General features: G+C 39.9%; 1 long non-coding RNA gene and 1 other non-coding gene across 2 annotated transcripts; both read left to right on the plus strand.

The window, feature by feature from the left end:
• The first annotated feature begins 3,808 nt into the window (after window positions 1-3,808).
• LOC148936966 (uncharacterized) lies at window positions 3,809-5,439 on the plus strand. Its single transcript, XR_016138882.1, has 2 exons — window positions 3,809-4,225; window positions 4,680-5,439. It is a non-coding gene; the product is annotated as an uncharacterized LOC148936966 (long non-coding RNA).
• Window positions 5,440-7,671: 2,232 nt separating this feature from the next.
• Window positions 7,672-7,864, plus strand: LOC112552305 (U2 spliceosomal RNA). Its single transcript, XR_003096554.1, has one exon. It is a non-coding gene; the product is annotated as a U2 spliceosomal RNA (small nuclear RNA).
• The last annotated feature ends 6,502 nt before the right edge of the window (window positions 7,865-14,366 follow it).

A 14,366-nucleotide genomic window follows, 5' to 3' on the forward strand; every position in this document is an offset into this window, starting at 1 on the left:
GACTGCTAAAAAGAACAGATCTATTGAATGACATTGTACGTAGTCTATAGATATTACAAATGCGTAATCTATATATATATATATATATATATATATTCTATATATTTCTATATATATATATATATATATATTCTATATATATTCTATATATATATATATATATATATATATATATTCTATATGGATCATATTATATTCAGTATGTATTTGGCAGAAAATTTACAATTAATATTTACTTTTCTGAATGTTTTTATAAAATATTTTTATTATTATAATTTATTTGATGCATGTATTATTAAAGTTCAAATTCTTTCTATATATGTACTGTCTTTGAGTTACTATTAATTTGAATATATCCCCGTACTACATGAAAATATTCTATTAAAAGATTATATTCTATGAAAATATTCTATTTGATTTATGTATACCACTAAACCACAACTTTTTCATAAACTTTAAACATAGTAGCGAGTTGAACAACTTAAAATTAGTGCATAGAAGTCTACGCATATATATAAATTAATAGTTGACTTACATATTCCGAATTAAACAAATGAATAAAACATTAATTTTATATCAATCAAATTTTTTAAGAAAATTCGTATGATCTTTAAAGACTTAGGTTCACGGGACGTTAATATTCTATATATTTAGTTATCTCGAAATAATTGATTTAACTTGATATTTATATTTATAAAATTTATATTATTTAATTTATATTATGTATTTATTAATTATTCGATTTTATAGCTAGAGGATTAATTGAGATTACATTTGTTTGTGTTTATAGGTTCTTATTTTATAATATATCTCAACTTATTGTAATATATATTAAGATTATACATATATATTAATTTAATATATCATACAGATGTTGATGCAAAGATAAAATTACTGAAGAAGAAAAAATTTTCTCTCCTCCATTTACACACACAGAGACGCTCCGTCTATCTATGTGGTGCGCGTAGCGTGTAAGTGGAGGAGAGAAAACTACCGTGCTACCGTGCTCGGACTCGAATTCGCATCATTGGTTTGACTGTTGATTGTTTTTATTGTTTCTAACTAGCGAGTCATACTCAAAAGGCTCGCGACCGAGAACACAAACGCTTTTCCTCCTCTACTTGCACTTGGTTTCTGTCTGACGAGACAGTCACACGGATAGAAGCGTGTACGTAAGCATAATCAGAGAAGGAAGACTCTTTATTTATGTGCTCAGAAATCTCGAAATCACATCGGATATAAGGAAAATAATGATAGAGAAAAAGCATGAAATAAAAAGAAACTAGAAGAACTAGAGTCAAATCGAGTCAAATCAACAAATTGAAAACGCTATTGGCCTTTATCAGCTATAAAGAAATAGAATTACAAAGAGATAGAATTCAATTTGTATATTCACATATTCAATTATATTTATATTCGCATTTATGACTGAGTTGACTATTTTTTGAGGGATATACATATTTTTAAAAAGTGTTTGTCGAGATACGATATTAGATTATCCTTTTACGAATTTACTACAACTTTACTATATCGAGAATAATAAAGGGAGGATAACGTTTATTTTGCTTGAATAAATTATTGAGAGTGGAAAGTTTACATACATATTTGTATATTATTAAAAATAATTTAACATTAAACAAATAGAAATATGCGGATTTTTAAATATGATAAGATTAAAAAATTAAAAGTATGCAATACTAATCCTTCAATACACAATTGTCAAAACACATTAATATGCATTAATAAACGCATTAATAACCTTCTTCTTTTATTTGCTAACACGTTATAATAGCCACTCATGAAAACGCAGCAAGAAAACAAATCAGCATCGCGGAAAAGCGTTAATAATAAACTTGGAGAAAATTTTGAGAGATGCGAATATCGATTCAACATACCTCTTTTTAGAAAGGATATTTCATGTACAGAAATATTTTATATTTTTGAAAATATAATATATATGAAAAAATTTTGTAAAAATATTTTGAAAATATTTGACTACGTATTGATTTGTAAATATTTCTGTTGGACTATGAAAATAATCATACATATAAAAAACTTAAAATAGTTTTCAGAATATTAAAATTTTTACAACATTAAGGACCTCGCACAAAATCACATGATTTTGACTCTCTATGGAATTGGCTGAAATTTTAGTATGTTATAGTATTTGACTTACTGACCAAGTTTTTTTAGGCACAAAGCTTAAAAAATGGTTAGTTGGTTAAAAATGGTTAGTTTTTTTGCTACAGCCGTTTGAAATGTCGTATTTTATCATTATTTTTGTAACGATTTCCAAATCGGTTTTTTTATAATAAATCGAGAGATTTTAGATAATAATATGCGATTTATGTGTATATGTATATATGTGTTTGCCTGTGCATGTGTGTGTGTATTTGTGTGGGGAGGGAGGAGGCTAAATAGTATGCTAAAATTTCAGCTGATTTCACAGAGGGTCAAAAGCATGTGGGATCTTTTCTTTAATTATATAATAACATTAATTTTTGAATAATTATAAAATAATATTAATTTTTTAATATGAAAAAGTAATTAGTAATAATTGTGAAAAATAATGATGGAAATGATGATAAATGATTATGAAAATTATGAAAAAATAATTATTTCAATAATAATAATTAAAAATATATACAGATAAAATTATTGAAAAAATATAAATAAATGTTGTGAAAGATATTTATTAAATTTGGAAAAATAAACAAAAACTGACTGGATTTGAACTTGAGATCTCTCACTTACTACCAAAACATTTAGTCTGCATGACTGCGACAGTTCCTCTTTGTTAACTGTTTATAATCCGAATTTCTTCATGACCGCTTACAGTCGTCTATGAATTTTCTTTAATTGTTTAATATTCAAGTCATTGTAAAAGAATATTTACATTTCAAGATAAAAAAATTTTAACTTTAATTTTAGAAAATAAATTTATATTTAAAGTGAATATTTTCTAAAAAATAGCGGATCAAATAAGAAGATCGCGGCTCTTTGAACAAAACGATCTGCAAAAATTTTAAACATTACTCGCGGCTCTTTGAACGAAACGAAAAGCGCTATAATGCAGAGACGTCTACTTCTTACAGTTGTGATTATTAAGTAGATATTTTATATTTCACGTTAACTAAAGTTTTAATGTATAAAACAATTGCTTTTAAGTAAATTTATTTTCTTTTCCTTCCCTTTTGAAATTAGAAAAAAATTCAGGTAAAGTTTTGTATTAGTCTATTATGATATTATTGATTTTTATAATATATTGAATTTTCTTTAATTGTTTAATATTCAAGTCATTGTAAAAGAATATTTACATTTCAAGATAAAAAAATTTTAATTTTAATTTTAGAAAATAAATTTATATTTAAAGTGAATATTTTCTAAAAAATAGCGGATCAAATAAGAAGATCGCGGCTCTTTGAACAAAACGATCTGCAAAAATTTTAAACATTACTCGCGGCTCTTTGAACGAAACGAAAAGCGCTATAATGCAGAGACAAACTTGGAATTCTTTTTTATTAAAATATTTTATTTCTTTTTTTACACAAGTTTATGTAAAGATCACTAGTAAATCCAATATTATGATCATTTTTATGAAAGAATTCCACGTTATGTTTCAATTGGCCTCTACGTGATGTCATCTGGAAATGCTCTACATGAGTAACAATTGACACGTTAACTTTAATCTTATTATAAATATTATTTTATATATATAAAATAAGATATATATTATTACGCCCGGGGAACAGAATCGATCGCAACACTCGCGCGCGCGCAGAAATAAGTAAAACCTCCTTTCAAAGAACACACTTTCTTTATTATTCCGAGAAATACGTAGAGCATTACAGAGCACGTTCATACCGGTTGACAGCTTCCCAGAAACTCAATATGTCGACTATTAAGGGATAACATCACTTTGACGGTTTCGAAAAAATCGATATTTTTTTGCGCTAAAAAGTTTAGAGTCTTAAAAATAAGATACAATTAATCCTATATGTAAAAGGAATTCTTTTCCTTTCTTTTTTTGAACTTTCGTGCGGTGTCCTCGGTGTCTCGAATAAGCGCGCAGTGGCGAAGCAGCAGGAGCATACGTTTTGGAGCTCTTTAAATAAAGTTTTCAGTTACTTGGCAAATTGTAAGAAATTTAAAAAAAAAATTAACAAGTTATAAGAAATTTAACAAAAGACAAAGAAAGGACTTGGCGGAAAAAAGAAATTAACGGGCAAGTTTATTGACAAATTGTCTCCCTATTATGGATTAGCCATTCGTCAAAATGAGATGAGGAGAGGTAGAAATAGCAGATTAGAGTTAAATTTAAATTTACTGTTTTTATAAACGAAAAAAGATTACTTGAAACTTTAAACGCGTTTTTCTCAAAACGATTTTTTTCTGGACTAGCGGATACATAACTCAAATAAATATTAACCAATTAACTTGAAATTTGATATGCATCTTCAAAAATACATATCTCAGGGAACTATGTAGAGATTTTTTGATTAATTAAAAACTTTTCTTTTTATAAACAAAAAAATCACGATTTTTTTTCCATTAAAGTCGAACGTTTTTTTAAAAATCTTTTCTATTATTTTCACAAGAATCAAAATTTCGAAAATTCCCTACGTACTTTCCTGACAAATTTAATGTAATTTTCAAAAATTTTTTTCTTTTCTTTCTAGCTCAAAATTTGCAGCTGCTATCTGTCTGCTACTACAACGCGACCTTTCAACTTCGGCGGTATATTTCTAGATTTCTGGGCACTAAGTATTCTGGACATTAAGTACCATTAGAAAATAAAAAAGTTTTCATAGACTTTAAAATGTATGTAATAAAAAGCAAAAGGCAAATTCTTGTTTACTCTATTTATTTTCATACGAAAAATTCTCAAATTTTAAGCACGTCAAGGTGATGTTACTCCTTAAATTAATATTATATTTGTTATACGACAAAATTTTTAAGTTTGTTGATTGGTTACAAGATAGAGAACTTTACGATTTAAAAACTTCATTATTGTATAACTAATTAACATTCAAAAAATTTGTTGTACAACAACTTTGTTGTACGCCGTAAATAACCGCGCCGCCTGTTAATTATTTGTAAATTACTGCTGTATAAAACCGTGTCTACTCTATTGGATAATAAACTGCGCCATTTCTTTAATCAATTGTGAAATACGCTGCGATCATTGCTATTACGGATTAACTTGTCATCTAAAATTCCTTGCTGAATAAAATAGCTAATAATCAAGGATAATTTATTCATCTTGCCGCTTTTTCATCCCGAATCTGGACAAACCGACGAGCATATCCGTACTGTATTAAAATTTCAAAATCACGAGCCAGCGAAAAGGCGGGCCGTTTTATTATCTTTAAAACATTTTTCGAGATAAGTTACAAAACGTAATAGCAATTTTATAAATAAAAATTACTTTTATGACAAGTAGTTTTCTTTTATATTTTGGTTTCAGTTTATTAGTTTATATTTCATGCAAACTTTCATTATCTTATTCTTTTTGCTTAAAGAAATTTATATTAATATTGAAATACATTCATATAATATATAATATATAATATATAATATATATAATATATAATATAATATATAATATATAATATATAAAATATAATGTAACATATATTTTAATTAATATATTATATTTATATTTATAAAATATAATATATTAATTAAAAAATATTTATAATATTGATATATACTTCAATCAAATATTTATTTTTAACATACTTTAAAATGGTAGAATTTTTTATTATTTATTGAAATAAATAATAAAATATTCATAAATTAGCTATTGTCACCAACTTCCTGCGTAATACATGACTTATTCTATGGGCAGCAAGTCTAGTTTAAGCTGTTTTAATTTGTATTCTTCACTGGAATGTAAAGAAAGTACATGAAAATTTCAATGAATTTTCGCTTATTTTTGTATTCGAGATTTTGTTTGATTGTGCAGTCATGTTTTAATTTGCAGTGCTGTATGGCTTTTTAAATATGGAGAGTTCTGTATATTATTAATCTTCTTTAAAGAAGTGTTAAGTCCAGCCCAGAGTAAATTAAAAATTGAAAATTAAGAGTAAAAAAAAAATACAAACGGAGTACGAATGGGCTTGGAAGGATGCGAACAGCTGCATTATATGCACAATAGGCATTAAAATTTTGGCGTGCTCCACGCTGGGAGATAGATTAAGTAAAGTAAGTATTTAAATATTATTAATTGTTATTAAAGATAAATGTTATTTGTTAAACATAATTAAACATAAATATAATATGTATTCCAGGAAGCTTTCTATTAGCACTTCTAATTTGAGATTGTATAAAATAATAATATATAATGAATAATAAGGAATTATTAATCAATTAAAATTCCTTCCGTGTCATATAATTCTTTTAAAGTTACGACGTGTCGTCTTTCATTTTTTAAACGCTTTTGTAAGACAATTTGCTAGCTATGTAACGATGTATGTTATAACATCTTTTGTTTTTCTTTTTTTACAGCAATTTGTGATAAATCAATCTTTCAAATATTCTTTTAGAATTATAGTTTTATTATGCATTTTGTCATCGATTATAAATTGTACACGTTTATTGTAACTATTAGTTGATGTTTGGCAAGTACAACAAGTTTAAAGAATGATTTCGTTGTAATTTGTAGATCGACATTCATAATAGTCTCGTATTTTGCATTTTCATTTATATTCATCAAAGGAGTCTTGCATTGAGTATTTTCATGTTCACTAGTCGAAGATATTTCGGACTTTGAATTTGAAGGTACACAGTTTGTGGCACCTTCAAAAGGAATTGATGGTGACCGAAGTCTGATTTTTTTATAAAATTAGCTCCCTTTCTGTATAGATAAAAGAATTCTTACTTATATTCATACCGTAACAACATCTTCATATGAATGATATTCAGATAATGATAATTTTCTTGCGACAAGACTTCATTTAAATAAACAGATTGTATATGTAAGAGTACATGCCACTGAGGATAAATGAAATATATAAAAATATAACATGTGATTCGTCGACTAGGATGTACACATTTACATATTTGATAATTTACTATCCATATCTGAAGATATATGTTTCATGTTACATAAGATAGAATTCAAAAAACTAAAAAATACTACACTCGGTTAAGGTTATGTTGCAAAAAAATTTGACAATTAGAATTCATAATAAAATTGATAGTACCAGATAGTAGTAAATTAATCATATTATAATAAATTAGGTCAAACAAATATTTGCAAAATAAATATTGCCAAAGGATATCATAAATTATACATAGAAATGTAATGAAAAGGTTAAAATTATCAAATATAATGTGCGTATGTACATTAGATACGAATAGATAGAAGTATGTACATTAGATAGAAGTAAAGGTCGAATTCCTTATAATTTCGAATTACTTATAATTTATCAAACATTAAAGGATTATAGATGCATACAAACAATACCAACGCTACGCAGATGTACACAATCCAGATGTATTCTGCCAATCTATATAGTAAGTGTAATATAGTTCACGTTACGCATAATATAGAATATGAAAATAGTACCACAAGTCACCGCTGCGCAGCGCATAATGATGAACACTAACTCGTAATCAAAAAGCAACAAAGTACATTATATAAATCATGAAAGGAGAGAAACAGGCATCGCTTCTCGGCTCTCTGAGCTAAGATCAAAGTGTAGTATCTGTTCTTATCAGCTTAATATCTGATACAGTCTCCATAGGAGACTCAGAATATTAAACTGATTTTTGAGACCTGGCGGGTGCACGGAGCTTGCTCCGACCCTGCCGCGGGTCGGCTCCGCATTGCAGTACCGTGGAGTTCGGCCCAGTGCACGGGGAAAAGAGCATTTTATTCTTTTCTATCGCATCCGATTACCCCAGAGCACGGGCCAGGTCTCAATAATCGGTAAATCCGCGAAATCGGTGTTTTCTGTGAAGTGCGCGTGTTCTGAGTCTCCCGGGCCCTCGGTGCGTCATCCAGTGGGTAAGCCGGATTATTCCACGTCATCGGGTAAGTACTTGGTCCATCGGCTCACTCAGAGTATCGCATGACTGGTCGCATCGCAGAATCTTATCTGAAAAAACGGCAAAAGTCAATTTCGCGTATATCACTCTCCGGCCGCTCTTAGCACGTATTGACGCAACTGTTTTATATGTTTCTTGTCTATATTTTACCGTATTGACCATATTTTAACTGTTAACTTATTTATTTATTTCATTTTATAATATTTGACATAATTTTATATAGTTGCAAGTGCTGGGAGTTATACGTTGAGTGCCGCGCATGACTCATATTTTATAATTTTTATCACTTTGACTTGTCTCCCGTTTAATTTATTTATTTATTCTTATTTTATATAATTGACTATTGGACTAATTTTAACTATTGCACGTGAGACTCGTTAATTTTGAAATTAAAACACAAATGTACTTGCCACCTTGATGAGTCATGCTAGATATTGTTATATAGAATGTGCCGTTAATCTAATTTAATTTAATTTAATTTATTGAGATCGTTAAATGAATTCATGTCCAGTGTTCTCTGTTATATCCGTTATTTATTTATCTATGTATTTATTCATTTATTTAATTATTTATTACTAGATTGCGGTGTGATACAGTCTGTGACACATATAGGTTAGACAGCAGCAGTGACAGTTATACGTATCCATTTTAATTTTAATTTAATAAATTTATAGTACAATATTCACGTCACTAGCTTCAATCCACTGTTATTAAGTCAACTGTCTAACCATACACTGTTTTTATAATAAATATCACATCTAGTGAGCACCTCACTTTGGCTGCGTAGAGTGAGTCGATGACCAGTACTGCCACATATGCATGGGCCCATATAATAAGTGCTGCAGGCGTTTGCATTCCTCTCTGCGCGTAGAATAGGCTGCTGCAGTCGCTCCGTATTGCACTATACTTCAGACTGATTGCATATTACTGTCCAGCATCTCACTGTGGCAGCTGTCGAGAAAGAATATTATATAGCATAACTCTAACTATATAAACTAAAATATACATATAAAAAACATAATTGGCAGGCATCACCATATCTGTTGTCTCTGTTTGAACGGCCACTGCACAATAAGAACTTAAATTACTATTAATTTTATGCATATATAGAACTCAAAGATATGTACTGTCAAAGTAAGTGAGAGGTTAGGTGTCAAGTGTGGATTTGGATGTGCGAGAGTCTCTGCTAAGAGTTATTTATTTTAAATCTATTCACGGGTATATAAAATCCTTAATCTAACTATATACAATATATCATGATACTACAATAAATATTACAAACTTTATATACATATATACACACAGCGCAGCTGTCATCGATGCAGTAGCCTATGTGACTTATTGGCAATGATTCTCGCTATTTGCCCCATTGTTCATCCATTGGTCGTTCCATCACTGTGTTGTCGGTCTATTTATCTATTTATTTATTTATTATATTTATTTTATTTATTTATCTACTATTTTATCTGCCTGACATCTGTAATGGGAAAATTTTATTAGTATGACGCAACACAGCGGACAATTATAGCACGGACACATAATTATATTATACTTACCATCTCTTATTCATCTGACAGCTCTTTATTTATTTATTATTATTTATTATTTATTATTTCTATACATCTGACGGTGCAGTGGCATGACACATGTATACATATTAATCCGTTCGCATAACCTGCAAGCAGTGTCACGGTGAGATCACATTTATAAGACTGATTATTAATATTTTAACAATTAGAATACTTAGCTGGACGGAGCGGCTGCCTGTTAATTAATTATTTATTACAATAGGTAGTGCACGCAGCGTGCGGAGGGTGCAACCTGCAGCGCACGGAGACGGTCAGTGTTGGGCCTACACTCCACGTGCGGCATTTAATTATCGCTTCCTCGGGTTGATACGGCCGGCCGACTATCCACGATACCCGTGGCCGGCCGTTGTTAACTAATTAACAATCTTTCACTGCACTCGCACTGCACCGCTGTCACTCGCGCGTATTTACTTCTTGCGACGCGTACTGCGCGGTTCGCTAGAGTGGCAGCACGCAGTGCGAGTTTAAGCCGCACGTGGCGCCGCCTGCCTTAAGCCGCGTTCTCGTGTCACATAGTGATAAAGGCGGGCGGTGAAAGTCCGGCGTGGGGACTATATATTACTGTTATTTAGAGGCCCGCGAGCAATAATATCATATTTTTGAACGCCCTCGCGCCATATTAAATACCTAGTTACTTTTTAGTAACTTTTTTGAAAGGCGCGAGGGGCTTAAGGTTTTCGCATATTCCGCGTGAGCAAATCACGCGGAATCTAAATTTATTGATAAATCTCGAGCTCGCGGGCGGATTTTCACTGAAATTTTACTCCCCAGCCGGACAGTCTTAGCTCGGGGTATTAGTTAGGTTTAGTTTATAAGTCGAGTGTGCGTGTGCGCGATTGGCCGAGAAGCGATTTCGCGTTTTTGTTTACCGCGTCGCAACTTCGAGTTAGTTCGCGCGTGCGCAGTGGTAGTGACGGTATCCGCGAGTGCCACCAATAGTTTTTGGACTTCTCGCGGACGGTGTTGGCGGCCCCAAATAATTTTTATACTTACCTTTATTTAGTTTAATTTTGTCGGGGCCGCCTGCGAGCGAATATGTCGAGTCCGCGGGAAGTCCTTATCAATTATCCGCTCCCCGCGACCTACAGATGCCCACGGTGCTGGCTAAGCGAGTCGGCACCGTCGCGGGTAAAGGGGGAGTATTGCGACTCGGGGCACTTATTAAAACATTTGCGGAAATGCCACCCCGGAGACACGGTGTGGTACGCGTGTGGCGTGTGCGGCCTCAGGGGCACGGGACATTACCCGCTGAGGACGGTGAAAGCGCACTATGAGGCCGAGCACGCCCAGTCTCCGCGGGTGGACGCCCCGGGTCCGAGCACTCGCGGAACCGATGTGAATAGTGGCAGTGACGGTGAAAGCGGTGTGACGCGTGAAACCAGTGCGGCGAGCGCGACTGCGCGATCGACGGCGGCGGCCGACGGACTGACGCGGCGCAGGGCCGCTGATCCGCGGCCACCCAGATTGCGCTCCACCGCCACCCCATCGCCAACAGCAGTGCCAACACCACCGGCCAATGAGACGTCCCCCTCATACGCGGCCGTAACAGCGGGCACAACGGTGACGAAGAGGTCGTCGCCGGTCACCAGCGGTGCCCGCGGAGCGGCCGCCATCAGGAAAGCCGCGCCCCGCCTATCACCAACGTCCGGAGGAGGAGGAGCCGCTGCGAGGAGAACGACGAGGACGACGACCGCCGCTTCAACAAGTAAGTGTCGAGTGTTGTCGGTAGATAAAGTAGACGCGCCCATCCGTATGGCCACCACTACCGGCGCGGCGCCCGCGGTGCCCAGTGCATCGCGGTCGACCGCGCGCGGCCAGCCAACCACAGCGCGGCCCGCGGTGCGAGGGGCACCGCGAGCGAGCACGCGCGTGGTGGCCAAACCGCCGCCCGCGGCAAGGTCGACGCGCGTCCCCTCCCAAACTCCATCACCATCCGGAGCATCCAGCGACGCCAACTCCAGCGGCGAATTATTCGCGTTTGGGAGGGGAGCAGCGAGGAAGAGGCCGCCCGTGGCCCGCAGCCCACCTCAACAGGCACGGGCGGCAGGCGTGTCGACCGAGAAGAGCGGCTCCGCGCCTAGGCTGAGACCATCCCCCCCTGTCCTCCGCAAGAGGGTGGTTCACTCGCCACCCTTGAGCGGAGGAACACCCACGTTCGGCGGTGAGGGGGGGCCACGCAACATGAGCCTGCAGCGATCACCCGGCATAACACCACCGGTGGCCAGGACTTCCCCACCGGTGGTTACGAGGACGCCACCGCCGACTACATCCGCGGCGGTGGCAGAGGTAGCGGCAACAACAGCAGCAGCGATCAGCCGGGTGATCGCGGTCTCAGCCGAGAAGATCGCGGAGATAGCGCGGCGGGAGATGGGCGGCGTGACGTCGCGGAGCGCGGGGGGACCTGTACAGCGAACACCCCCGGAGAGACCCCCCGCGCGGGTCCCCAGCCTGCCGCAGAACACCCGCGGCAGTCCAACGGGGACCCCACCGTGGGCCACGCCATCGGCCTACCCCGCGACGTCCATACCGGCAACGCTGACGACATGCACGGTGACGACGTCGGTGTGCGGCGGACCGGTGATGTCCGCCGGTTCCGCCGCCGGGGAGTGGCACACACCAGCCGTACGCCACTCCCCTCCCCAGCCAGCGAGGGGAACGTCACCGTGCACGGCGGTCCTGAGAAGGACGCCCCCATCTGCGCCAAAACCACCATCGGCCGAGGGGGCAGCAGCAGCGAGGCGGCAGCGGGGTGCGGCCATCGCAACGCCACCACCAGCGACCAGCGAGGGGGACCAGCTGGGTGGCGAGTGGAGGGTGCAACTGGGGAGAAGAGCGTTGAGGCGCCGCTCGAGCGGCAGTTCCGTCGGCTCCGTGTCGCCGGCGACATCGGGGCCGCGTGAGTCGAGAGTCACACCGCCACCAGCGCCGGCGGTAGATGGAGACAACAACGCGAGGACGGCCCATAAGTCTCCAACACCGACAAGAGAGGCGGCAGTTCATCGCGGGACATCGCTGGCGGAGCGCGAGGGAGATACCCGGGACGGTGCTGGAGATGAGGTGAGTGCCGTACATCCGTGTGCTCCCGTGAATGTCCGCGGTGTAATGGCTCGGCGACGCGCACTAGCGTCCGTCGTGGCGCCCCGTGAGGAAGGCGGGGCGTCTCCGGCCTCTGTCGGTGGAAGGGGGGGTGGGCGACGAGGTCGCGAGCCGCGACTCGCCGGCGTCGCGGGCGGTCAGCCGTCGCGCCGCCAACCGGCGCCTGTTCCCGCAGCGATGCGGGTCAGGCGTGAGCGGTTGGCTGCGCGCGACGAGCTGGCCGCCCGGGCGCCGGCGGTCGCTACGCGCGCCGAACTGGAGGCGTTCGCGACGGAAGTCGCGGCGTTCTTCGGGGAGGTCGTCGCGGACAGGGCTCGCGGCGCCGCCGCCGATTCTCAAGGACGTCCAGCTCGGTCGCGTGAGGCGGGGTCGCGGCGGGGGGCGAGGGGGGGTGTCGGTCCGGAGGGAGAGGGCGCCAGTGGCGAGGGGTCGGTACCGGCCGGCCCCTCTGCGTCGGGAGAAGCACGCGGGGACTGGGTGCGTGAGGCCAAGCGCTTGCAGGCGCTCTACAGGGCGAATCGCCGCAAGGCGGTGCGAGAGGTGCTCCAGGGGCCTGCCGACTCGTGCCAGGTGCCGAGACGTCGGGTCCGGGAGTACTTCGAGCGCCTGTACCGCGGCGAGGAGTTCCTGGCGGGCTCCGGCGTGGAAGCCGAGCGCACTGACCCCTCGGGTTCGCGCGAGGAGTTCGCGTATCTCCTGGATCCCTTCACGGAGCGAGAGGTGGACCGTCGGCTCCGGCGTATGAACAACTCTGCGCCGGGTCCCGACGGCGTCACCTACCGTGACCTCCGTGGGGCGGATCCGGGTGCGCGGCTCCTCACAGCAATTTGTAATTGCTGCTTGCGGCTCGAGGCAGTCCCCGCGTCCTGGAAGACCTCCAGCACGATACTTGTGCACAAGAAAGGAGACCGGGGCATGCTGGAGAACTGGCGCCCTCTCGCTTTGGGAGACACCGTCCCCAAGCTCTTCGCCGCGATTCTCGCCGATCGTCTGACCGACTGGGCGGTCGCCAACCGCCGACTTAGTCCCGCCCAGAAGGGCTTCCTGAGGGACGAGGGATGCTTCGAGCACAATTTCGTCCTTCAGGAGGCCCTGACTGACGCGAGGAGGAGCCGGAGGCAGGCGGTCGTCGCGTGGCTGGACCTATCCAACGCGTTTGGATCGATCCCGCACGCGACGATCCGCCGTGCTCTGGCTGGAGCGGCGGTGCCTAAGGGCCTCATAAACATATGGGGCTCGATGTACGACGGCTGCACTACGCGTGTGCGCACCGCCGAGGGATTCACCGCGCCCATCCCCATACGCTCCGGAGTACGCCAGGGTTGTCCGCTAAGCCCTATTATTTTTGACCTCGCGATCGACTCGGTGCTGCGTGCAGCCACCGATGTCGACGCGGGGTACAATATGTTTAATAACAGGTTTAGTGTGTTGGCTTACGCGGACGACATTGCACTCCTGACAGAGACTCCGGAGAGTATGAGGAGACTGCTCAACGCGGTGGAGACTGAAGCGGCGTCGGTGGGTTTGCGGTTCAACCCTGCCAAATGCGCCACCCTGCACATCGGCACGGGTGGTTGCGGCAGGGTTCTGCCGACGTCGTTCAGCATCCAGGGCCAACCGGTGCGT

This window comes from Pogonomyrmex barbatus, unplaced genomic scaffold (genome assembly GCF_055798465.1).
Source record: "Pogonomyrmex barbatus isolate J1 unplaced genomic scaffold, ASM5579846v1 scaffold19, whole genome shotgun sequence".
Lineage (NCBI taxonomy): Eukaryota > Metazoa > Arthropoda > Insecta > Hymenoptera > Formicidae > Pogonomyrmex > Pogonomyrmex barbatus.